The sequence below is a fragment of the Nilaparvata lugens genome, chromosome 4 (genome assembly GCF_014356525.2).
Source record: "Nilaparvata lugens isolate BPH chromosome 4, ASM1435652v1, whole genome shotgun sequence".
Taxonomy (NCBI): domain Eukaryota; kingdom Metazoa; phylum Arthropoda; class Insecta; order Hemiptera; family Delphacidae; genus Nilaparvata; species Nilaparvata lugens.
The window spans coordinates 31,928,210-31,954,857 of record NC_052507.1 but is presented as its reverse complement, the minus strand read 5'-3'; positions in this window follow the sequence as shown (position 1 = coordinate 31,954,857).

The following is a 26,648-nucleotide window of genomic DNA, read 5'->3' as shown; positions in this document are numbered from 1 at the left end:
TGAGCCAACATCTACTGCCAAATCCACCCATCTTGACGTCACAGCTGTGACGTCACGCATCATATGGAAAACTTTCAGATTGTGTCTATTTCTGATTCATGGTGTTTTTAGGTTATTTCTAGCTATGGGCAAAAACGATATCGGTTATATTATATTGTGTTATGTGATATCGGCTTCAAAGTTATAATGTGTTATAATGAAAATAATAAGGTACGGTAGCCTACAAAACTATTTCATTGTCATGCTGCAATGAGTTCACTTACATCATAACCAAGGATAATATTTCAGTTACAACTTACAATATTCATGTGTATGAATTTCAACTTACGCATGAAAAGATATTCCACTTTTTTCCTAAAAATTTCAGTGCAATTATATGCTGCGGAGGAGATTACCATTTTCATAAATAATAATTACATAAATAAATAAAAATCTGCTATGGAAAACAAGCTATGTTTAACAACAATGTAATTATTTCTATACGATGCGTGACGTCACTGTTGTGACGTTTAGATGGGTGGATTTGGCAGTAGATGTTGGCTTCATCAACTTTCAGTTTGAATATACAATTGGCCGTGTCTATTCTATAACTGGTCTAAGGTATAAGCCTACACGTGGCATGTATTATTAATTTTTCAGCAAGAAAAAGTTTTTACTTTCCTTGCCCATAGGTAAGGAACCATAGGTAAGGAAAGTATTGCTTTCCGAAAAAAATTAAGGTACCCCAATTTCTAAATTTCTATACGCTTCAAGGTCCCCTGAGTCCAAAAAAGTGGTTTTTGGGTATTGGTCTGTATGTGTGTGTGTGTGTGTGTGTGTATGAGTGTATGTGCGTCTGTGTACAGGATATCTCATCTCCCAATTAACGGAATGACTTGAAATTTGGAACTTAAGGTCCTTTCACTATGAGGATCCGACACGAACAATTTCGATCAAATGCAATTCAAGATGGCGGCTAAAATGGCAAAAATGTTGTCAAAAACAGGGTTTTTCGCGATTTTCTCAAAAACGGCTCCAACGATTTTGATTGAATTCATATCTACGATAGTCATTGATAAGCTCTATCAACTGCCATAAGTTCCATATCAGTAAAAATTCCAGGAGCTCCGCCCCATGTATGCAAAGTTTGATTTTAGACTCCCAATTATCAGGCTTCAGATTCAATTTAAACAAAAAAAATCAAGTGGAGTAAATTGAGCATGAAAATCTCTACAATTAATGTTTAGTAACATTTTCACCTAAAATTGAAAATAAGCACGAAATTCGAGAAAATGTGATTATTCTATTGCAAATTATTGTTAATTCTATTAAATCATTCACTATGAAGAGATAGCAGACCTCATGTGTGTCTCCAGCGTTATTACCCTGTCACCAGCTGGCTCAAATCTTTGAATAGTAGACTTCAGATGCGCGGGAACACTAGCGTCAGGTGATCAATTTTCATAACGGCAAGGAAAGTTGTGTGAGTGCGCCACACCAGATTTTTTGAGACTGCTAAAATAAACGTCTACAGTTTTATCAATGCTGTATCGGCAATATGTAAACGCATGCATTATCATCTTTTCGTTCTTCAGTAGCCGCTCGGCCGAAAATTTCGAAAACATATGTCTGTAAAATGGATCAATAAATAATTATTATTAGCCCACCTATTAAAATTCCTGTTCAGAAACCATCCCCAATATTCACACAACATATTCCCAAAGTTTCATGCCTTTATGTCAAGTAGTTTTCAAGTCTACAGGGAACAAACAAACATACAAACAGACATTCATTTTTTATAAATAGATTTCCATTCGGCTCAAACAAAAGCCTCTCTAAATGAATGTAGAATGATAAGGATTCAGTTCTGTTGTTTTAACATTTTTTCAAATCACTTTCAAAAAGTTCATGTAGTACCTACTATTGTGTTTGAGACACTTCTGGCGCTATCATAGTTTCACCACCATTCTGTTCCACAGTCCTATCTCTTGCAGTCGTTAACTATATCTATAATAATTATATAAAGTAAAGAGCTGGCTTATGCACGTACGGGATAGGAAAATTATGTTTGACGCATCACCACGTCTGAACTAATGGACTAATTAACTTGAAATTTTGCTTATAGATTCTTAATTAACCAAGGATGGTTATAGGCCTATTCTCAATTCTTCAAAATTTCATTTCGTCAAGTTTTCATTTTGTCAAGTTTTGAAATAGATCCTTGCGAAGCACGGGTTCTTGCTAGTCTATAATAAATACTTATGAGAAAGAATCATTTAAATGAAGAAAGTAAGAATGAAACAGTATTTAAATTTTTTCATAAAACTAATTGCTCTCCGTGATTGATTCTATTAAACAAGAGCCATTTTTTTGTTTTCGATTTGAATGAATTGATTGGAACTGTTTCTTTAATAGCTATTGGCAGTTTATTGAAAATTTTTGGTTCTAAATATGTGGCTGACCTCTGAGCAGCTGATGTTGTAATCCTGGGAACTGGGAATTGCCAAGTCCATGCTCCTTCTGCGTGTTCTTCGCGAGTGATTCAAATTGAAGCGTAGTACCTACATTGAGTATTTCATGCCTCTTTATAAAAAATCATCAGCTTGGATAAAATGAAAATATCATTCAGTACACTACCCTTTTATATCCAATTAGTGCATAAAAATAATGTTACAAATAATGAGTGTCATTTTTTAACTAAATATCGGGGCACCGAGCTTCACTCGTTTTTTATTTTTGATAACAGAACACAATTCTCTAAAATGATTGGGGAAGGACTAACAGGCACAGCCCAAAACTGTTTCTTCCCCGAATTTTGATTTATACACTATGAATAGACCAAAAAGAAGGTATGTTCCATACACTTGAATGCAGGTCCAATTTTCAGTCCAAACATTTGAAAACAGAAAAGTTCTAATTTTGATTGTTCACAAACCAAATTGAATAACAAATAACACTCACTAATCACTTAAAACTGTGAAATGATTATTGACTTTGAAAATTAAGATTGATCGAACGTAGTGAGGTAGTATGTTTAGTAGTATGTTTAGTATAGTATGTTTCAACTCGGATTCTCTTTGTCTGTATGAATGTATGTATGTATTTCGGCCAAACGCGTTGATATAATTCAATGAGATTTGGCAGGATATTCCTTTTTCAACTACGCGTCGATGCATACACAAGGTTTTTTGAAATTTTGCATTCTATAGCCGTGTCCACACTCAACAAGGTTCGACATACATTTCCGGCAAACATGTTTGTTATTTACTTTGAGAAATTTCATAACATCAATATAACGTTTCAAAGTTGAAAAAAAAAAATTTTAATAAATTTTTTTTCCAACTTGGAAAATGTGAATATATTATGAAATTTCAAGATCACTACTGGCATAATGATCAAGAATATGAAATTATGAAAAAAATGATATGAGAATCACATATCTACTATCAATATGAAAGAAGTTACAGATTTTCTATCAGATGTCTGCAAAATCAGTGATTTTGGCGTGGCATTTCTGGACATGCAGTACGCAATACGGCTGGCAGTACTCAGACAGTAGCGCTAGTCACTCCCATGCGTTTTACTCGCATAATCGTCCGGCAGTCAAAGGGTTTTAATATAATAATAGTATTGTTTTGGTAATCAATAAATATTTTTATTTTCACAAACTCTGTATAATAATTTATAATGGTGCATGTGAAACAGCTGCATCAAAGAATGATCTCAAAAACATATGTTTAGGAAAACCATAGTTTTGAACTTCGTTTTCCTGATGCAATGTATAAGCCTTAAGCCTTGTACACACGTCCGTACAGATTCGCGCGAACAATCGTATGTACATATGCCTCAACATTCACTGTACGTCCTTGTGGACGCGATCCACGTATGCCTCAGCATTCAAAAAGCTATCTGATTTGCAGACGACACGAAGACATGGTAGATGTAGATTTTCCACAACATGACAACAATGGCGTCATTCCATCTTTGAAGATAGTTATCACAAATTGCAGCAGTATCATTTTATTTCAATGACTTATATAATAAAATCAAAAATAAAACTTGACAAACGATGTTGGTGGGTTGAACGATTGTAGGTTGAAGTAAGGAAATAAATTGCTACATGACATAATATTGACAATTCAATCTTTCTTAGGTTGTCAAAACATTATGCTGTTAATATACTGAATCTAATTCAACTAGTTATCTAAACAAAAAATGATATCATCATGAGGGAAGCAATAACTCCACAAGAACGATTGGCTCTAACTTTGAGATTCTTGGCATTAGGCGATTCATTTGTTGGTTTCCAATATCTATTCAGAATCTCAAAAAAAGAAAAATTCTACAATAATTCCAGAAGTTTTGATGACCTAAACAAAGCACTTAACACTGTCTCACAAAATTGACAGTCTTCTTTAACGAAATTAGCCATAAATTGAATCAAATACTAAATTGCTGCCCATTTTAAACTAACTCTGCTCATACACATGACAAAACAAGATTCTCCAAAAGATTAGCTTCAAGATTTACCTTCAAGGGAATACTAGTTCAAAGTTTGAATAAATCTCTCTATAGATAGCCTAGCTATCTAAAACGTATAATATCATATTGAAAATTACAATTTTAATTAACAACTCTGAATGATTACATGAAACAAACACAAGATGATTTGATAGCCACAGTAAAATAATATTTGAGCTATACTTTCTTGTAGGAACCCTGTAGAGAAGCTTTTTTCACTTAAATTATGCAGTTCTAAATTTGTTAATCATGATACGAATTATATACTCCATGCATGTTTCTATTTAAATATTTGACAATCCACATATCCTACAAAATTACAAAAATCCAACAATTTACAATTAGTTATTGGATCACAATTTGATTTGTCATTCATTAACCTAATTCATTGGAATTAGGTTATGATGCCTTCAATGTTTACGTTTTGCCTCACCCGTATGGCAAAATCGCGTCCACACGTACATTCAATGCTCGCCCGAGGCGCCTTTGAGCACGCCAAAATACCGACAGGGTTCCGGTTCGCCCACATGCCTCAGCGAACAGTGTCCACACGTGCGAATGCAAGCCCATACACGTATGCTCACCCGAGGCAAACGTACGTGTGTACAACGTTTTAGACCAGTTATAGAATAGACACGCTGGGAATTGTAGCCTCTGAGCCAACATCTACTGCCAAATCCACCCATCTTGACGTCACAGCTGTGACGTCACGCATCATATGGAAAACTTTCAGATTGTGTCTATTTCTGATTCATGGTGTTTTTAGGTTATTTCTAGCTATGGGCAAAAACGATATCGGTTATATTATATTGTGTTATGTGATATCGGCTTCAAAGTTATAATGTGTTATAATGAAAATAATAAGGTACGGTAGCCTACAAAACTATTTCATTGTCATGCTGCAATGAGTTCACTTACATCATAACCAAGGATAATATTTCAGTTACAACTTACAATATTCATGTGTATGAATTTCAACTTACGCATGAAAAGATATTCCACTTTTTTCCTAAAAATTTCAGTGCAATTATATGCTGCAGAGGAGATTACCATTTTCATAAATAATAATTACATAAATAAATAAAAATCTGCTATGGAAAACAAGCTATGTTTAACAACAATGTAATTATTTCTATACGATGCGTGACGTCACTGTTGTGACGTTTGGATGGGTGGATTTGGCAGTAGATGTTGGCTTCATCAACTTTCAGTTTGAATATACAATTGGCCGTGTCTATTCTATAACTGGTCTAAGGTATAAGCCTACACGTGGCATGTATTATTAATTTTTCAGCAAGAAAAGTTTTTACTTTCCTTGCCCATAGGTAAGGAACCATAGGTAAGGAAAGTATTGCGTTCCGAAAAAAATTAAGGTACCCCAATTTCTAAATTTCTATACGCTTCAAGGTCCCCTGAGTCCAAAAAAGTGGTTTTTGGGTATTGGTCTGTATGTGTGTGTGTGTGTGTATGAGTGTATGTGCGTCTGTGTACAGGATATCTCATCTCCCAATTAACGGAATGACTTGAAATTTGGAACTTAAGGTCCTTTCACTATGAGGATCCGACACGAACAATTTCGATCAAATGCAATTCAAGATGGCGGCTAAAATGGCAAAAATGTTGTCAAAAACAGGGTTTTTCGCGATTTTCTCAAAAACGGCTCCAACGATTTTGATTGAATTTATACCTACGATAGTCATTGATAAGCTCTATCAACTGCCATAAGTTCCATATCTGTAAAAATTCCAGGAGCTCCGCCCCATGTATGCAAAGTTTGATTTTAGACTCCCAATTATCAGGCTTCAGATTCAATTTAAACAAAAAAAATCAAGTGGAGTAAATTGAGCATGAAAATCTCTACAATTAATGTTTTGTAACATTTTCACCTAAAATTGAAAATAAGCACGAAATTCGAGAAAATGTGATTATTCAATTGCAAATTATTGTTGATTCTATTAAATCATTCACTATGAAGAGATAGCAGACCTCATGTGTGTCTCCAGCGTTATTACCCTGTCACCAGCTGGCTCAAATCTTTGAATAGTAGACTTCAGATGCGCGGGAACACTAGCGTCAGGTGATCAATTTTCATAACGGCAAGGAAAGTTGTGTGAGTGCGCCACACCAGATTTTTTGAGACTGCTAAATAAACGTCTACAGTTTTATCAATGCTGTATCGGCAATATGTAAACGCATGCATTATCATCTTTTCGTTCTTCAGTAGCCGCTCGGCCGAAAATTTCGAAAACATATGTCTGTAAAATGGATTAATAAATAATTATTATTAGCCCCCCTATTAAAATTCCTGTTCAGAAACCATCCCCAATATTCACACAACATATTCCCAAAGTTTCATGCCTTTATGTCAAGTAGTTTTCAAGTCTACAGGGAACAAACAAACATACAAACAGACATTCATTTTTTATAAATAGATTTCCATTCGGCTCAAACAAAAGCCTCTCTAAATGAAGGTAGAATGATAAGGATTCAGTTCTGTTGTTTTAACATTTTTTCAAATCACTTTCAAAAAGTTCATGTAGTACCTACTATTGTGTTTGAGACACTTCTGGCGCTATCATAGTTTCACCACCATTCTGTTCCACAGTCCTATCTCTTGCAGTCGTTAACTATATCTATAATAATTATATAAAGTAAAGAGCTGGCTTATGCACGTACGGGATAGGAAAATTATGTTTGACGCATCATCACGTCTGAACTAATGGACTAATTAACTTGAAATTTTGCTTATAGATTCTTAATTAACCAAGGATGGTTATAGGCCTATTCTCAATTCTTCAAAATTTCATTTCGTCAAGTTTTCATTTTCTCAAGTTTTGAAATAGATCCTTGCGAAGCACGGGTTCTTGCTAGTCTATAATAAATACTTATGAGAAAGAATCATTTAAATGAAGAAAATAAGAATGAAACAGTATTTAAATTTTTTCATAAAACTAATTGCTCTCCGTGATTGATTCTATTAAACAAGAGCCATTTTTTTTGTTTTCGATTTGAATGAATTGATTGGAACTGTTTCTTTAATAGCAATTGGCAGTTTATTGAAAATTTTTGGTTCTAAATATGTGGCTGACCTCTGAGCAGCTGATGTTGTAATCCTGGGAATTGCCAAGTCCATGTTCCTTCTGCGTGTTCTTCGCGAGTGATTCAAATTGAAGCGTAGTACCTACATTGAGTATTTCATGCATCTTTATAAAAAATCATCAGCTTGGATAAAATAAAAATATCATCCAGTACACTACCCTTTTATATCCAATTAGTGCATAAAAATAATGTTACAAATAATGAGTGTCATTTTTTAACTAAATATCGGGGCACCGAGCTTCACTCGTTTTTTATTTTTTGATAAACAGAACACAATTCTCTAAAATGATTGGGGAAGGACTAACAGGCACAGCCCAAAACTGTTTCTTCCCCGAATTTTGATTTATACACTATGAATAGACCAAAAAGAAGGTTATGTTCCATACACTTGAATGCAGGTCCAATTTTCAGTCCAAACATTTGAAAACAGAAAAGTTCTAATTTTGATTGTTCACAAACCAAATTGAATAACAAAATAACACTCACTAATCACTTAAAACTGTGAAATGATTATTGACTTTGAAAATTAAGATTGATCGAACGTAGTGAGGTAGTATGTTTAGTAGTATGTTTAGTATAGTATGTTTCAACTCGGATTCTCTTTTGTCTGTATGAATGTATGTATGTATTTCGGCCAAACGCGTTGATATAATTCAATGAGATTTGGCAGGAATATTCCTTTTTCAACTACGCGTCGATGCATACACAAGGTTTTTTGAAATTTTGCATTCTATAGCCGTGTCCACACTCAACAAAGGTTCGACATACATGTCCGGCAAACATGTTTGTTGAGGAGGTCAGGGACAGACATTTTAAAAAGTTTGGACAACCATTGTTTGTCAAACAAAAAATTACTTTTTCCTCCACCTACTGTCTAAAGTACTTACTTTACTCCCTGAAACCTAATACTAAAATGTCACTTTTTCGCTCTCGGTAGTAAAAAACAGAAAAACTCCCTAGGAGTAAAAGTGACTCCATTTAAATAACATGTGGAGCATCTCTATTTTGAAACTTACATTGTAATAGGTTAGAAGGTATAAGCTCAGATGAGAAAACTGCGTGAGGTCTACTGTTCACAGAACTACCAGTACACTCTAATTCAGAATGATATACCATGTCATGTCAACAAATCAGATTATTTTGCTCAAGTCGATTAAAATTTCTAGATAATATATCTCGTGAGATAAGCTGATTGATATTAGGCACTCCCATCTTCTGTTATCGACAGACGACGAAATTATCATCTGTTTTTCCAAGGATGAATAATTATTATCCTTTTCATGTCCTTCAGCGAGTTTTCCCAGGGATAAGACCTAGTGTAATCGAATTTGTATATCACAAACCTACTATGTTCCAAATTCCGTGAAAATCGTTAGAGCCGTTTTCGAGATCCGTTGGACATAAATAAATAACCATATAAATAACCAAATATATGAATATATACAGAAATTGCTCGCTTAATACCTATAATAGGATAAGGGCCATAAAATTTTAAAATATGTGAATATAGCATGGAGTAGGACTGCTGAATGATTAATATATGAAATGAAAAAACCATGAATCTTATAGGGTTAAAAGTAAAACTAGTTCATAATCTTATTGCTGTAGTTATGCAAATCCCATGATCATTCTCATGCGAGGTGAATATCAAGTCGAATACGGCAAAATATTATTGATAAAATGTGTTTTTTGATATTGAAGCTGGTTTAAAGGAAATAAATAATTGTAAATGAATGCGGGAAAAGGTCAGAAACTCAATCAAAACGGCATTGAAATGAAGAGACTGAACAATGTTTCCCTTAATAAAAACGTTAATGCTTCTGATTTCAATCTATATCTTATGTAAGAGATCAAGCACACTTATTCTCTCGAGCTTACGTAAAAAGATTTCATTTTCCTTTGTTTTTAGGATTTTACGATGAGGGTATTTTACTACCTTCAAAGACGAAGATTACGAGAATCACTATGGCATTTTTTTAAGAATACAGCGAAATGCTTTTTCATGCGTAATAAAAAGAACTGGCCGTCTTTTTAATTAAAAGCTAACGATTCGAGAGTTCTTCAACCAAAATCTATTGTTTGTTCGCTGAATGATATCCACAGAAAAAAGGATCTGGACCCTTTGACAAATTTTCCATGTCACCTCTTCGCAATAAAATAGTCTACATTTATTTCCAATTGGGACAATCATTTTCAAAAGAGAAAGGGTGAATCGTGTTACGGCGATGCCAACTCGATTATTTCCTACATTATCCAACAGAAAAAGGAGAGAACTAATTTGATTTCAGCAGTTCTTTACAGTGGAAGACACGGTTGGAGCTTTTCTATTTTTCCTTTAATTATTATTGCACCCCATCTGCAGTCGTTCGTTCCCCGCTTTTCCCCTGTACAGCTTGCCAGACGTTTTTCGAGACTCTTTCCCCTTCCTAGTACTTCGTAATTTCCTGGATCAGCTTTGTATTCCCCATTCATGCATTAAGCTACTCACCCCTTTAAGAAAATCCAAGAACAAACTCTGCTTAGCACATTTTATAGCTTCGTTTATTACAGTCAGATTATGCGGATCCAATATGAATAAAATATTAAAGATAAAAGTTGAAAGAAGATTAAAAATAAAGATAAAAGATTGCTTCCAATATGGTGAAGATTAGAGGTGTAGCGTTATTGACCTATACTTGGAAAACCTCAATTTTATCTTAATTCGAATAATTCATAATAATATTACATCGAATCATCGTGCAATCCAAACTGTTTTCAATTAAATCTATTAAGCTGCATACACATATACGCGCTTCCAACCCGCACCGAGCACGCTCCGCCCTCGTTCCTCCATCGAACCACAGTCGCTCCGCCCACGCACCCATCATGAACGTTACAGAAGATGTTAACCTAGCGCCGCAGTGCAGGATGGTTTCTTACAGCTTGGCATTGTTGTCATTCGAGATGGGTGTCTGGCTTGGAAGTGTTTCGGTCGCATTGCAGGATGACTGTTAAGTGTCATCTCTAGGAAGGCTTCTCAAAAAGTGTAGTACTAGGTAAATTTAACTGATGAGATGGGGAACGGAGTAAAAAAGCATGCTGGCTCACAAACATTGATCTTCATAGCTCTACTCTCTCTCTCAATCAATGCGCTCTCTCACACATCAGTCTTCTCTTTCTAGAGAAAGAAGTTCATTACTTCAGTAGCACCACTATCACAATAATTGACACGCGCACTCACTCTCACCTCAGTCTTCTCTACCTAGAAAGAAAAGTCCATTATTATTATTATTATTATTATTATTATTATTATACACTGCATTGTCTACTCATTCTGCGGCTTTTCTAACATGACTGATCTGCTTTTGAGTAGTCTGGCTATAGAAGGTATTCTATTGCTTCAACAGTGTTATCAAAGAACACTTCATTTGACTAATTCTTCTAAATCGACATACAAGTACATTAATATATGAGTGCACTATCTATATATATAAAAGCGAAATGGCACTCACTCACTGACTTACTTACTCACTCACTCGCAGAACTAAAAATCTACCAGACCAAAAACGTTCAAATTTGGTAGGTATTGTTCAGTTGGCCCTTTAGAGGCGCACTAAGAAATCTTTTGGCGATATTTTAACTCTAAGGGTGGTTTTTAAGGGTTTAAAGCTCGTCTTTTAGCATGTATATTCTTCTCATTCCAATATCTCAAAATTATAATTATTGAAATGTCCATACCATATGTTAATATAGAACTATAATCTAGAGAGAGTACCTCTTCGAAACAGTTGTTCTAGTAACTAAATTAAAAATTTTGTCAGATTGGCATTAAGTTGAGTTGACTTTGTTAGGTTGGCACCAAGTTGAAGATTGAAATGCATTTATCCAGGACCTCCCAAATACCAATTTATCCAGTACCTCCTAAATACCATGATAACCATGGATTTATTATCCATGATAACATGAAACAGCTGTTATATAGCTAAGGTGAACGTTATATTTTCGAGCTCAAAATTTAAGTGGTTTTATTCTTTATTTCGTGAATTTAACATTTTTTTTCATGTTTTTACAAAAGTTTCACTATCAATCTATCAAAATTTAAAATTGTCTGTTTTATTCTAATCTATACTCTCAGATTGTGATTTGGCGTAGAAAATTGAAATGGGCATAACCTATGTATAATATTTGCACAATTCAAAACTGAATAAGGAAATTGAAAAAGTTTTGGGCAATAACCTGTTTTTTCTTTCCCGATCATTATATTGTTGTGCTAATCTAATAAATAAATAAATAATTAACAGGGCATAAATATTCAAATCATACAGCAACGCTAAATATTATTACGCTACAATGATTCATAAGCATAGTTTTATTCAGAAGCAAAGTACTTGTGACTGTATTAGCACGATTCAGAACTGGGCTAATATACGGTAGCAAATATTATGAGAAGTACCTAATTCCTGATTCACCAAAACAAGTGCAGATCACCATGTACAACGGCCTGTAAACAACTGAACAATGGACAGTTGATAACTGTCTATTTTTCTATTTTATAAACAATCGAATTAATTTCTGTTCAATTATGAATTTAATAGAATATTTCGCGCAGGCGCCAGCAGGCGCCTAAACCCAAAAAAGTCATGATTCATATAAGCATAATTTTAATCAGAAGCAAAGTATTTGTGATTCTGCACGATTCAGAAAACATTCCAAACAAGAAGATCGTCAGTCGTTACAATATTGACCCTATTGGAAACCCCCCCCCCTCACTACAATGACAAGGACGCAGTCTGTGCAATCACCCCCCCCCAACGTTACCACTCCTGGACAATGACAATGTACAGTGTCATACTGTACATTAGTTTTTGCATTTCACCTTTCTTCCAATTGAATACTTTTACCCTATTACCACTTCAAAGAAAGTAAATGTAAATGAAAAAAGTGAACAGAGAATTGGCTTATCTTGGAAATCTTGCAGTATACTAATAGTATTTTTTTATTGCAGAAATTTTCGTTGAAGCATGAACTATTATTCATTCATATTATCCAATAACTCACTTTTTCTCGATAATTTACAAATGATTGGTGGTTTTCTAATTACAGTATAAGAAAAAAACGTGTAAAACTTGATCTCTCCAAAACTAAATTTTTCCTGGGTGTTATCATGTAAAGTTCTTGGGTTGAATTTGAATTGCCAGGCATGGCCGAACGTGGATAATAAAGAATTCGATGAGAGAAGAATGAACCATGTCTCCCAAATCGCTGTACAAATAGAATATAGTACAGATTTCATGTGATATTAAAATTAAATGGGAATAAATAATAATATGGATGTCAAATTACTGTATAAGCATATAGAATAATAGAGCATATAATGAATGTAGTATAATATAACATAAAACACAATAGCACAGACAAGAAGACGGGCAATAACTAATTGAACAAAAACAAGCAATTGTTTCGATGACCGAGAACCAGTTTTCCAGTTCACCGGTTGTGTGTGAGTGTGTGTACTCACAATTATAGCAGTTTGGGACTGTGGTAGTGAGTTCGACCACACTTTTTCGAAAGGCTAGTACGGAATTGAAACTTTCTCGATTGAGAGTACTTTGCAGGTACTTGGTTCTAGCGTGTTTCGGACGCTATTTTCCAACTGATAATCATGAAAATGGTACCAAATTGTTTACAAAGATTTGGACATCTCGTGCCGTACCGCCAAATTCCAATTTTCCAACTATAAAATGACTTTAAAATTCGATGAACTTGGAGAAAATTTGGCAAAGTTTGATGTTCAATAGAAAAAAATTGATAATGATATCAAAATTTTGCGGTACAGCCCGAGATGTCCAAATCTTTCTGAACAATTTGGTACCATTTTCATGATTATCGGTTGGAAAATAGCGTCCGAAACACGCTAGAACAAAGTGCTTGTTTCAGCCCTTTTTCCGAATTATAACATTGCTCTTAATGGTTGCTGGAAGATCAACAGCTGGATTTTTTTTCGTTATTTTTCGTGATAGAGAAATTCTGATTGCAGATTCGTTCTCAGCGACCCCAAGTTTAGCCTAAAGGCTGTCACGTTACTTTTGGTGGAATAATGCTTAGCCTCTTGCTTGGCGTCAATCGGTAAAGCATGAGATTTATTTTTAATAATTATAAAATCTGGTCGTGGTTTTCCTAGGATATAATCTCACTAAAATCTTCATAGGCTCAGACATGAGCTTTCGCAATAATATAATACTGATAATTTATAAAAATATATAAATATAACTTATATCCTATAGTATTGAGGAATAAAATGAATAGTACACCATAAAAAAATTTGATACATATATTAACAAATATCTCAAAAATAAATCAAAGCAAAAATATATAGAGCGACAAAAAATATATAATAAAACAAGAAACGAAATCAATAAAATATCACAGATTAATACTATTTTTTGAGTTCTATAGCACGAAACTCTACCATGTGCTTTCACTTCATGATCATATGCATTTATCTGCATGTAGCTTTGACATCAACTTGCTGATGCTTGTTGATTTGGATAATCCTATTTATATATTATATAAACTTCTCAAATCAGAACAGGATAAATTGACAAATCAATAATTAAATATATATTAAATCCTACGGTTTCCAATAAATTTCTTTATAATAATTATTTATCTCAGGGTGCAAGATTCGGCACCTGATGGAAATAGATAGATCAATTTATCTAATGAATCAGAGCTACATTATATTATCGCAAATTATATTATAAAATTAATGATTATATGAACATTTGTATTATCAGCTTAGAACTTAGTATTATTTTTGATTGGTGTATCTTTTGATATATGAATTGACTCGTTACTATTCAATAAAATATCTCTTATACCATTTTTAAACTTGCGCAAGTATTTTTACCAATTTCTTAATCTTTAAAACCTTTTCGACGAGCTAGCTTCGATTTCTTATTTCATTTCGAAGCACTGAGGGCGCCCTATCACTATTTCAAATATTATTCACTCACGTGCTGGATTATCTATGAGCTGCTGATGGCGATCCAAACTCCTGGTGGTCCTGGATTATTGGTGGCTGGAGTCGTCTCTTCCAAGGGATTGAAAATATTTAAATGACTTTTGCTTTACAATAGCATCACAAAGTCTTATGAGAAAATTAATAATTCGATTTAACTTTAAGTTATTAAAAGGTACAGTAAGATATTGCGCTCTACAATTTCTGGTGACATCTCATGGTAGTGGTTGGCAGGCAAGTGGGGAAGTTCTCCTTTCTAATTCACAATTTTCACTTCCGATTCCCAAATTTACATAAAATTTAAATAATTTGTTCCTCCGCTATTCATGGCTCAAATAGTTCGTGCCGATCTATTAAATTATTACTTATGTTACATCTTTGATAATTTATCTGCCTTCGGGCCATATCCAAAACATAAACTGTACAACAATAATTCATAAATTCTTATCATTTATAGAAATATATACAAATATATTTGAATCGGCTCACTATTACCGCCTATCAATTGCTACCATTTGATTGGTACATGCAAATTATTATAGTATACATGCGCCTAGGAGCCTCCTACTTCCTTGATACATTAAATTATTTTTGTCTGGGTTTTTTAATACGTTTTTACATGCTAAGTAATTTTCTAAAGATTATAGGTTGATTCTCATATTACAACAATTAGCCATGTGGATTTTTTGGTTCCTCAAGTTGCATACTATTCAGTTACAATAAACTTCTGCCAAGGTGTTTGGCTAGATTCTATGTTATGTGACTCAGTCGATCATTAGGTCGCCGATCAATAGATATTTTATGCCTAACCTCAAATTTTGAAAATTTTATATAATATTATATAGGTAGCAAAAATTATTTTCATTTCTATTCGGCCATTATAAATTTAGCCATGATGCCTGATATTATCTAATCTTTGAACATTATCATCTTTGGCGATATTAGCCTATTATTCCACTTAGACCTATAAATTTCTTCAAGTAGGAATTTTTATTTATCCATCCGAATTTCAAATCGTTACAAGGCTCAGAATGTCAACAATATTTTTAAATAATTAAAAATCATCATGAAAAGTCATTAATAAGGTAGTACACCACGTTTCTGGTAACTTTTTACTGGTGACTGGAGTTATTATTGACACACAAAAATCAAAATAATCGTGAGAAAGAAAACTGCTGATGAACGCGAATAAGACCGCCACTCCATTGTTCTATTGTCTCGGCTGCTTGGCTGAGCCTGGCTGGAGGGATCAAATAACCGACTGGTTTGATCTTTCGTCTGTCCACCAGGTGGAACTACGCCGACCATTGCTGGGTGGAAAATGTTACTGCGGCCCGCTCGCATTCCCACCAACACTGCTATTATTTGCTGTCTCAGCGCCTAGTCCGATTCAGCCAAGCAACCAGCCTGCACTGCGGAGCTAGGTTTAGATCTTCTCGCGTTCCCCGGTCGAACTACTCTTGCTCCCCGGACGATCATCAATCGCTCTGCTGGAGTGATGTTCGATGTTCGGTTGTGGAGCAGAGCGAAAGTCTGTATGCACCTGAAACTGGCCTTTCACATGGCAGTGTGAAGGCCAGTTTCACACGGCAGAGTCCTCACTCCTGGAAGATCATATTACTGAAGATCATATTTCATATTTTGCAGCTCTCCTGTGCTTTCACATGGGGATCTTAGGAATAAGCTGACAGATCTAACAACTACGCCGACGTTTGCTCAAAGTATGACTCATCACTTTTTCTCAAAGTCTAACTTCCTTAAAAATATAGATAGAAGATTTCTGATTTCGGATTTGGATTCAGCGACCCCAAATTCTTTTTAAGTGTAAGTCCCATTTTCAAAAATACCCGAAAACAAGGGAGTTATAGCTGTTTTTAATATAGCTTTCCATTATCATATGATTATATATTACGTACTAAGATAATAATACTCCTGCCTCACAAAGGGACAGGCAAAGGCTTCAAGAAGTTTTTGAACACCTGAGAAGCTTAAACATAAACATTTTCAATTTTTAAAAGTTCTAGTTTTCCAAAAAAAATATTGAACTATGAAAAGATGAATCCAAATATGGAATCATAAATCATCTCCACTCATCACCCAATAAAATACGAGGAAAAGGAATATTTTACAGTAAAATTCACTGAATTCCAATTGTCATTCAACAATCCAATTCATCAGGTTCAAATCGTTGAATATCACTAAATTCCCAGCAATTATTGACTATTTCTTTTTAACAATCAGAAAAATCTATTATGAACATACAGTATAAACATTGTGCTGATCTGAATCGATCTATGGTAATAATAGGAATTGAAAGAATAGAAAATGTCATGCCATTCCAAGTGAAACTGATGTCTGTGTATTAGAACTGCTGAGTGGATAATGCATACCGGTACTGAAAAAGTCATGAATAGTTCAGACCAGCCTGGCGACTTTGATGCTTTTGAAACCGGAATCTTGTTTTATTTTTATTAAATAATGATACGGAATGAAAACCATGTATCATAGTACAAAGCAGTTCGATACTTTGTATCATGCGTAAGATTAACATAATCATGGCTAGTACCAACTATTCTAAATTATCGTACTGTATTTCGTGAAGCCATGCTTTGTTAAAGCCAGTTACTTAGAAAGCGTTTTTTTGTTGTTCGATGTTTTGTCGTCCTTATGAATTCTGTTGAATCAAACATAATGCTCTTTAAGAAGTTGTGCTGAACCTGGTAGAATACATGGGAACGGTAAAAAATCAATTTTACGAGAATCGATGTACATGTAACTGGATTTAAAAGATCAATACGATAATGTGTTCTATCACAATTTAATCACAGAAATGTCTAAGTGAAAACGTTGGGCGCAAACCTTCTGCCATGAGGAGACAAATAAATTTATGAAAAGCTTGATAGCTTGAACATACTTTTTGGACATAGTGTATAATCAAAATTCGGGGAAGGAACAGTTTTGGGCGGTGCCTGTTGGTCCTTCCCCAATCATTCAATGAATTGTGTTTTGTGTATCATTGAGTAAATGAATAAATGAATAGTGATCTGATATTTGTTACACGTTTTTAGTCTAAGACATAATATGTCTTAGACTAATTTTTAATGTTTCTTCAATCGGCAGGAAAACTTTGGTTTTTCAAAGTTATCTTACTCCCTTATTTTGGGGAATTTTCAGAAATCAAGATAAATATCCTACCAAATTTCCTACTCGAATACAGTGTAAGTTGTATTATAATAGCTACAATACTTACGTACTGTATAGTACAGTACCTGTTCGTTTTTACCGTATAATTATATGATAACTAGCCGTCAGGCTCGCTTCGCTCGCCATATCCGTCTAGCCAGGGGGCTCCGCCCCCTGGACCCCCGACTGGATCGTCCAAGAATGAGATCAGCAGGCTCGCTTCGCTCGCCTGCATTTTTCATTTCAGCATTTTTATCATATGTTAGAACAATCCAGTCGGGGGTCCAGACTAAACGTCTGGCTAAACGGATATGGCGAGCGAAGCGAGCCTGACGGCTAGTAATATAATATTCCCAGGATTGAAGTAGCAGTGCCCAATCAATTTTTCCGCGATAAATGTATTTGAATCTTGAACTTGGTGCCAACCTAACAAAGTCAAATCAACTTAATGCCAACCTGACAAAATTATTAATATAAGTTGCCAGTTAACAACTGTTTCGAAGAGGTACTCTATCTAGATTATAGTTCTATAGTAACATATGGTATGGAAATTTCAATTATAATTAAGAGATTGGGAGAAGAAGAATATACATGCTAAAAGACGAACTTTAAACCCTTAAAAACAACCCTTAGAGTTAAAATATTGCCAAAAGATTTCTTAGTGCGCCTCTAAAGGGCCAACTGAATATACCTACCAAATTTGAACGTTTTTGGTCCGGTAGATTTTTAGTTATGCGAGTGAGTGAGTGAGTGAGTGAGTGAGTGAGTGAGTGAGTGAGTGAGTGAGTGAGTGAGTGAGTGAGTCAGTCAGTCAGTCAGTCAGTCAGTCAGTCAGTCAGTCAGTCAGTGAGTGAGTGCCATTTCGCTTTTATATATATAGATAGAAAGCTTTATTAAAAACAGTCATAACATCCTTGTTTTCGGATATTTTTGAAAACGGGACTTACGCTTTAAAGAATTTGGGGTCGCTGAAACCAAATCCGAAATCAGAATCTTTCTATCTTCATTTTCAAGAAAGATAGTTTTTGAGAAAAAGTGGTGACCGGAGAGACGTAGAATCACCATGTGAAAGCGACGATTTGTCCGCTAGTATCTCGATCGAAGCCGGTTTCTGCTTGCCTCGAGGGGAAAAGACGTGAAAAAAGGAGGTTCCTGGTTAGGAGTCACCATGTGAAAGACACGATTTGACTCAATGTACTTCGACAAAAAAACGTGAACACTGTTCAGTGTTCAAGTTGCACGTCTCATATCGTGTGGAAGTAGCCTTAGGATTCTCCAACCGAATTTGGAGAACAATCTATATGTAATTTTGCTGATCTGTATTAGTTGATTAGCCCTGTGTAATTCGCTCCTTTTCTAGTTAATCACCATCTTCATCTTGACTTTCCAATCTTTCATTCTCATTCATCCTTTCATTAGGAATTTATCATAACTAATTGGAGTTGCAAATATTTATAGTCAATCCCTTTTCATGTTCAAAGAAGAGAATAGTTCTAATGTAGGCTCTCCTACTCCTGGTTCTACATCGGTTTTATATCTTCCTTGACCTATTTGGAGCTTCTTTTAATTTAATAATGGTAGTTACTAAGCGAGATGAGTATAGAGACGAAATGTATCAATCCAAAAATCAAAGCAATATGTAATTTATTATTGATATTGAAAGTGAAGAGAATTGAATGTTTTCGTCACTGTGATATAGTTCATATTCGTTTGTTATTGACATTTTGATTGTTAGTTCCCTGATCTTTCTATACTTTTGTAATGAAAATAAATCTATTCAATTATTAATCTGATTATTCATCTGACATGAGTACAGAAATAAGTAGGTGCCTTGCCTACAACTACTCTGGGTGAACCACACATATTCAAAAGCACATTACCGAAGGTGAAACATCATCGTGATAGCCATTATAAAGTTTGAGACTTTATATAAGTTGGGCCACAGACAAGAAGAACACGTAAAATGGCGGAGAAGCAGCAGCAGCAACTTTTAATCGCGGCAGCAGCGGTGGTGAGGTGTCGGCGGTGCAGTGAGGCGACGATGCTAGTAGTGGGGCTACGCAATAAAGGGCTGACAAGTATAATCTGCAAGGATTTATTTTGGTGCGAGGCAACGCGAATGTTTCCACGCGAAAATGAGTCTGGCAACTTTGCTCCTGCACTAACAAAACGTTCACAGTCAATCTTGCGTCAATTTTCTTGGATGGATGGATTCATGATGGAAAATAGTAAGTGACAAGAATATTATATATATAGAATCTAGCCATAATGAGAATGGTTCAATTTCATATCCACTTGCCCAACGCGAGAAGTTTCAGGAAACCCTAGTTTGAGATCCACTATTGTAATTATGATCTCAGATTCATTTGATCAACATTTTTCCAGCTGGTACGAACCCTAATGGGACCAATCTGAATGATTATGATGGTGATAATGATGATGAGATGTGAATGAGCCTTCAATATTGGGTGGAATCTGAAGCAGCACTGGGAAGTTAGTTTGACTAGGCTGAGTTAGCAGGATTCAGTGATACTTCTGTCTCCTATTCTCAACTTTCATCTCTTCTCTATCTATTCTTCTATCTCCTATCTATCTATTCCATCTATCTATCTATTCTATCCATCTATCTATTCTATCTATCTATTATATCTATAAAAGGCTAAGCCCCGACAGACTGAAATTACACCACAGCCCAAACTACTAAGCCTAAAAACTTGAAATTTTGCACAATTGTTCATGGTAGCCTCAAAACATCCACTAGAAAAGGATATTCAGAAATTTGCCCCCCTGAGGGAGCTAGGGCCCCCCAAAAATTTTGTACTTTTTAACCGCTCATTCCACAGCAAAGTCATGGGGAACTTTTTTGTTCAGCTACAAAAAATAGTTAGATCTGTGCAGAAAAATTCCGATCAGTAGCACAGGGGTGTTCAGGAGAGGGCTTTTTTCGAAAATGTTTATGTAAAATCACACTACAGCTAAAACTGATTGGCCTACAGACTTGAAACTTTGCACAAATATTCTTCAAACATGCTAGACGGAAAGATGACAAACAAGAACGGATTTTGAGATATTTTGCCTCTAAAGCTACGTACAGATATACGCGCCTCCAACCGCTCCGCACACGCTCCGCCCTCGTTCCGCCCTCGTTCCGCCCTCGTTCCGCCATCGCACCGCAATCGCTCCGCCCCCGCACTTCACTCGCACTGATATGAACGTTACAGGAGATGTTAGCTCTTCTCACGTTCCACTCTTGCTCCCCGGTCGATCATCAATCGCTCTGCTGGAGTGACGTTCTGTTGCGGAGCAGAGTGAAAGTCTGTACGCACCTTGAGGATTTCAAAGGATGAAAAAGGATCCTATTAAGTAAGGTTATGAACATGGTAAGGTGAACGTCATATGAAACTAAGATAATAATTGACACATGATATTCTAACATATGTTGTAATCATTGGGAAGCTTAAAATAATCTTATCAATCAGCTGATCGAACTAATTTTTCGTAAATCGAGAGCGCGATACCTATTCTGTGGCGCGAGCTTGCTACGTGTGTGTTTCATTGTTGTATTCTTGGCCAGTTCGGTTTGCGCATTCTATCAGTTGTATATGGAGTCTCATACATTCCGATTAGAACCGAGCACAGAGATTTTCTTTGGTTAGGAGTTTGTTGATGATAATTCTTTTTTCAAATTCAAATTATATCACCATCAAAAATAACATTGAAAACTTTGTTAATAGACAACAAGATTACAAAAAAAGGTCGAACATATAGCTACATTAAATGTAGGTATACATTTTATTTGTAGCACGGCCAGAAAAAGGCAAACCTTAGCCGTGAGTTCATTCAATATAACTTATTGAAAATATATTAATATAATATAATTCACAATATATATTTTTTGTCAACATTTTGTGAATGAAAAGTACGAGTTGATGAGAGATGTGAGTAATTCCTTATATTTGATCCAAATGGTTATTCATTGTAAAGCTTTTCCTGGGGGAGTCACTCTCACCTCCAAAGATAGGTCGATACACGTAGGATGAATCTTGCACTGAATCAACGGTGTTGAGGTTATAAATTTTGTAACTGCGTGCGTGGACGCTAAGTATACACCAGACTGATTGGTTCACTACAAGATTCAATACAATTGTCGGAATCGCAGGAGGCCTAAACGCTCGCTCACCCTTGATTCTTCTTATGACAGATTGTATGGTGATGAAATTTTTATAAGTAGTGTAGCGATCGCTAAACACTGAATACGGATACCTTAAAATTATTACCTGTGATGAAAGAGCATACAAAATCATACAGGTCGAGCAAAAATCCCGATGTAGATAATTTACGGGACTGCGTCTCTAATAAGTTCCGAAGATTAAGATAGGGTACAAGGACCAGATATCGTTCGGAATATATTTCGAGAACAGAGTCTTGTCGGGCTTTAAGCTCTATTGTAGGAAATTATATGATCTCCGGCTGCATCTGCTGTACAGTTGATGTATTCGCTCCTAAGTCGAGGTTGGTAACAGATAAAAGCTGATATATGAGCAGGTAAGGACAGAGAATAAATACCTCGATCTGACCCCACACAATACATCCACTTAGACCTGTTCCAAAATCCAGCTCACTTCAATTATTTCACTGATCGTATTCGATCGGTTCTTGATAATATAGAACGTATCAGACACAATAATTGACAGGCTTAAGAAATAATCGAACTCAGAAGACGAATTAACAAAATTGAAATATATTATAATAAAATATATGATCACACAGTGCAGATTCAGAATTTGATTTCCAGATTGATAATAATTTGGCATTAACAAAAGAGTTAAAAATGTTCTTGTGCTTGCATGACACCATGCATGATTCGACAGAATTTTACAATTGATAAAATTTAACAGTTTGTGAAAAAAAATGGTGAAAATAAATTATAAAATATTTTAAAAAATGCTCGAGGTCATGGTTCTGGCAGCGGAGGATAGTCAATCAACTACAAGTTCTTATAAATTCTATATTGAATAAATTCTAGGCTCTTAATGACTAATAAGCGCTTGTCGGCGTGGCCAATAATTTAACGAAGAAAAAATTTATATTTTCTGCACTGTAATATTTTCGAAGCGTAGATTGGGGCCCCTTTAAACTTATAACTCACGTGAAACTCCTTGACGGTCGTGGTTTTCTCCTTTAGATCAAAATCGTTTGATCGGCGGCGGGTCCAGGCTTCGGTCTCAGCACGTGTGGAATTTTAATTTAATATCTCCTTCACCAAATTAACTAAGGGATAATTTAACTTTAAACTTTTGATTTATCGATTGATGAAAATGGATTTACAAATAACAAATAGAATAGCCTAAAATATTGGCTCACAAATAAAACATATAAAATCGAACGAAAATTTTACGAATAGGTCTTGGTAACTTTAACGAGGTCTGAACGGTGAGGATTTCAAAAGGGAAGTGAAGTCTTTTTTCTAAGCTTCTTGGCTAGAATCTTTTTTCTGAGAATCTCGGTGTAATAAATTTGCATGAAAATTTGCCATTGGTAGAACGATTATGACGTAGACGTGACGTCAGTGGCAAGCAATAGAATATAATTCCTTTAATTACGATAATAATTCAATTTGTATAATTCTTTAAACTATTTAATTCTCTAGATAGAGTTCCTCTTATACAGTGTACATGTGCTAGCATATGTGATAAGGCAGGTTTGTTGTCTGATAACAGATTAACATATGTTGTTTTCAAACGATCACCTTTTTGGTGCTATTTCTATGCAATATGATTGGCTTATACTTGCCAAAGAGATTCAATCACCATGTGGTTCATTTGAAACAATAATTAATAATTTAATATTCTTATACAATTCTTATTATGTTTGAGACTGTTGTAATTAATTTCTGCTGCTCTTATCAATAATATAATGTTAATGCTATGACCTAGTTAGTTACAATAATACTTGATATTATAATATAATTTCTTAAGTAATAAATAATTTCAACAATAATACACACATTTTATTTTTTATTCGAAATTCTTGGTCCTTTATTGATAGTTTTTAATTTTAGAAATAATATTACAGCTTGCATGGAATCTGGCATGACATTTTACAATATGTTGAGTCAGTCAGCTGTGTTTGAGCTGCTTTAAAACATCTGATCAATAGTAAACAAAGTGTAACCTCAAAATTCAATGAGCAATTCATAAATGGTTCGTGCTTTATTTGCAGAATAATTATAATTTTATTAAATAATTCTTTAGAAAATACGCAGTACAGAACGGTATTCTTATCTAAAATACAGTTACTGATAAGGAAGCTTTATCGCTCGGTCGCCAACTATTCCTTTAGCAAATTCTTTCATTTTAAAAGGGTAATCACAATTTTCTGGCTAGTTCTCTCCTTCTCATGAGGTTTATTTAAAACGATTCATCACAATATTGTAGTAGTCGGGGTTACTGCAATCAAAAGTTTTTTATTCTGTAGCTAATAAATTTCATACGTATTTTTGAATTGAATTGAATTACTAAAATGTATTGATTCATTGATTGTCCATAATGTATCCAGTGTCTATAGTGAAAGTGATTGAACTGCTCAAAATTAATGGCTTACTGATCCCTCATAGAATTTATAGTATTCCTGGTGATTGAGCCTGTCTTTTTTCAGCGTTGACTATTAATAATAAAGCTTTATTTACAATTAGCCTACCCGGCGAACTTTGTACCGACAAAAAGTCAATGTCACACTTGACTTCATCTGGTGAATCATGAAATTCACCTGACAATCAATATTATTCTTTATTCACATCTCAATACGGACTTCCTATGTGCTTAGTCATGCAGCATTCATTATTCCGAAAACATATTCTACTCAATCAATTGGTAGTTATATGTATCAGTAAAGTGTTGAATAAAAAAAACATAAAAATAGGTTAAATCAGTGTTTCAGGAATGAATTCAATGTTTTCATAGTTGTTGATTGTCAATAGATGGTCCAGGAAATATGCGATGTACGATGAATCACACAGAATTTCATATTCTTTCCATCTTCCATTCTAGGATGAATATAAGGTAAGCTAAATTCAATTTTTTTAGATTATTCTTTCATTCTTCAGTAATTAATGGATGCAATATGAACAACTTACTTTCATGAGGTGAATATTTTTTCCAACATTTTCCAGATTTTCAAAGATAAGGAAGTGATAATTATTTGTCTTCTTAGAAACGATTATCTACAGCTGGTACCAATCAACTACACTAACTTTAACTCCAAACTACCGTTTTAATACCAATACACGATTTATCACAGGGTGACGTGTTTATTACACAGCTGGTAACTTCAGATTGATGCTCACTCATATTATCACAATATGACCTTGAATCATGATCATCTTTTCGTTCTTCGGTAGCCGCTCTGTCGACAATTTCGAAAGCACAGGTCTGTAAAATGGATTAATAAATAATTATTATCATCCCCCTATAGAAATTTCTCTTCAGAAACCATCCCCAATATTCACACAACATATTCCCAAAGTTTCATGCCATTATTTCAAGTAGTTTTCAAGTCTATAGGGAACAAACAAACATACAAACACACAAACAGACATTCATTTTAATGTAACTTAAATAGATTTACATTCGGCTCAAACAAAATTCTCTCTAAATGGAGGTAGAATGATAATTTCTAGTTCTGTTGTTTTAACATTTTTTTCAAATCACTTTCAAAAATGTCATGTAGTAACCTACTATTGTGTTTGATACTCTTCTGGCGCTATCGTAGTTTCACCACTATTCTGTTCCACAGTCCTATCTCTTGCAGTCGTTAATATATCTATAATAAAGTAAAGAGCTGGCTTATACACGTACGGGATAGGAAAATTATGTTTGACGCATCATCACGTCTAAGCTACTGGACTGAAACTAACTTGCAATTTTGCATATAGATGATTATAGGCCTATTTTCAATTCTTCAAAATTTCATTACGTCAAGTTTCCAGTTTGTCAAGTCTTAAAAAAGATCCTTGCGGAACACGGGTTTCTGCTAGTTTTTTTACTCCAGTTTCATCTCTAATATTTCATAATTCACACCTCATCTTCAAAAAACTATAACACTATTCGAGCTACACAGGTACTGTTTGTGCTTGTAGAAGTATGTTGAGCCAACAAATTTTCCATCCATTTCTTCGATGTTGGAGGCATGCAATGAATTCCAGTAGCAGATGCTACGAATGGATGAGAACTTCAACCGTTGAATAAATTTACCCCACCCCATCAAAATTCTAAAGCTGTAGCATCATCTAGTCTTCCAGCAGATAATAATGATCATAGATCAACAAGCAATTGTGTGATTCGACAAAAAAGTATGTGTTTTGGATCTAGATGAAGATAACCAGCAAATGTCAACGCGATCAACATTGATCCATGATTCACCGTATGTGTGGTAATTCAGTTATAAAACATGAAATAGGCACATTGAATTTTACTTACAGTATTTAATTCTCAAGTTTGAAAGACTTCCGCCTTCTTCATGCCAGAGACAATTCCATTGAAGCAATGCGATTCATTACTGTATATATATATAAAGTATATGTAAAGTACATAATCTTATGTACAGAATATTCATTCTCACGTAGTATGGTTTTCATTCATTAGTCATGGACGCAGTGTCATTGTTTTCATTATCATCATATTATCTAATAAATAAATACAGTATTAGTATGACTTCTTGTTGCTGGGAACTTACAGGCAGGTCTTACCCAGCCTGAATATACTATTTGTTCCGTCTGTGGGCCTCACTAGCTGTTATGCCAGAGCCGGACCGACAATTTTAATTTTAATCTACAAGTAATTCAGATCTACTAAGTTGAATCTAAAAT